This window comes from Palaemon carinicauda, chromosome 1 (assembly GCF_036898095.1).
Source record: "Palaemon carinicauda isolate YSFRI2023 chromosome 1, ASM3689809v2, whole genome shotgun sequence".
NCBI classification, from domain to species: domain Eukaryota; kingdom Metazoa; phylum Arthropoda; class Malacostraca; order Decapoda; family Palaemonidae; genus Palaemon; species Palaemon carinicauda.
The window spans coordinates 304674269-304676768 of NC_090725.1; positions in this window are offsets into that span (position 1 = coordinate 304674269).

Consider the following 2500-nt stretch of genomic DNA (forward strand, 5'->3'; position numbering starts at 1 on the left):
CTCTCAGCACACAAATAACTCGGAGTAAATAAATAATTCCTTTGCACTTCGGACGAATATACAAAAGTTTGTGGCTTTTTCTAAAATCTTCGTTTATAAAGCTACTGACTTTATCTTGTGTTAAATTTTAATAGCAATAATCCGTATATGGTTTTTACTTAAGTATTCATCTAATGTATATGGCTTACAGTTCAAATTACTATTGATATTCGTATTTCAACAGACAGTAAACAATAAAGAAAAAAAAATCTTAAATCTAATGTTATTTCTTGTAAAATCTGGAATGTGTTGAAAAATAAATTGATGGAAACATAAAAATAACAAATGAAGGAATTTATGGAAAAATTAAGTTCTTCGTTGATTCATGTTTATTGTATCAAAAAAAAAAAAAAAAATTACTGAAATAACTAGAAAAAACAAAATACTCAAAAGTTTCTCGACGAAGCAAATGAATAAATAAGACCCAACTGCGAACTCTACTTGCACACTGAACGATGAAAATGAATAATAAATTGTCCCATCTAATTCTCGGAGTAATAACTCAAGGGAAGCCACACTGAAAAGGCAAACAAAAAATAAAAAAAAAAGTAAAAAAGTAAGTCTTCCATTAGCGCCATCTCCTCGTTCTCTTCGGATAGGAATTTCAGCTATGTCGTCAAGATTAAGTAATGTTACTCACGACTAGCAAACTGCAATTAGGAAGGGGTTGTTTAATTGTGGTTAAAGCCACGTTACTGGAATATTAACTACACGATGACGCGACTTGTTATTATAAAAAGAGATTCCCAGTTGGGTAAAAGTTGGCGCCGAGAAAGTAATCAACATTTCTATTGCAGAAGAGACTCGAACCAACAAGTAAACAAGGCGTTTCTTCTTCTTATTAGAAGTTCGAAGAAAACGAGAATTTCTCACAGGGGCAACTTGTGTAAATTAAAAAAATGTATGGGGGCGAGGACGCTCATGATTTTAAATGGCATTTCTTACACGATGCCTTTTCATCTTTCTCAGTCAAAAAGGTAATTATAGGAACTATGTTATGGGCCCATTAATTAACAATGAACTTACCTGGATATAGATAATTAACCAATTATTTTCCATTTAGATTCTATCCATAATTGCCTCTCAGCCTCAGTTCCGACTAATTTCATTATCCGACTGATTTTAATCACGTTTGTAAAGAGAGGATAAACTTGCAAGATCAATTGCTTAATCATGCCAAAGTAACGCTTCTTCGAAGGTGTGTTCGCACGTGCGTTCTTATGTGCATATATATTACATATACATGAATGTATAAACATTATATAGGCATTTATATAACAACAAATGCAGCTGTTTCTAGTCCACTGAAAGACAAAGGCCTCAGACATGTCTTTAGTCCTATCTGGGGTTTGGCCAGTTTTCATCAATACGCTTTCCACTCTGCAGATTATCGATGGGAGATTTTCGTCTGATCGCTCACAGCAAACCAACCTAGTATGGGTGGACCTAAGTGGTATATCTTTGTTGGTCATGTCGATACGCAAACCCTTTCACCACGTTAAGGTTTCCTCACTCAGAAAGTGATATAATATATATATATATATATATATATATATATATATATATATATATATATAGATAGATAGATAGATAGATAGTTTGACTTTCGAGAAGACGATATAAAAGTAAAACTTCAAATATCATCCTTAAAAGAGTTTAAAGCTTTAAAGGCCGCCTGTGAATGGCAAAGGCAAGGGGCAGTGACATTACCTCACCAAGCAGGACAATCCGCTGGAGACTGACCATATATACATATGATCAGCACCAAAGTTCCCTCTCCACCCAAGCTAGGACCAAGGAGGGCCAGGTAATGGCTGTTGATGTTTGAGCAGTTACACCTATAGGCTCCTCCAAACCGGATCTTTAGTTCACCACAATGGTGAGGTTTGCAGCAACCAAAGCAACTAACGAGTTTAAGCAGGACTCAAACCTCAGTCTGGCGATCACAAGGCAATGACGTTACCAAGAGAGAGAGAGAGAGAGAGAGAGAGAGAGAGAGAGAGAGAGAGAGAGAGAGAGAGATCGCCACGCACTCGGACTAAATGTGTAGTAACCTCGCTCTTATTTCGGCTAATCTTGCACACACGAAATAAAAATAAGAAAAAGAATAGATTAAAATTTACGATTATTTTTCCAATTTCTAATTTACCTTTGAATCGGACATTATCAAACTCTTGCCACCTAATCCTAAAATTATTTAGTCTGCGTTAATGGTTTAAAGGTTCCTCATGAATGGCAGAGGCAAGGCACAGTAACAATACCCTAGAGACAAGACAATGCCCTAGAGACTGGTCATATATACATATGATCAGCGCCCAAGCTCCTCTCCACCCAAGCTAGTACCAGGGAGAGCCGGCAATGGCTGTTGATGACTCAGTAAGTAGACCTATAGGCTTCCCCCAAACACCCAATCCTTAGCTCACAAGGATGATGAGGTTGCAGACACTGTAAGAAACTACCA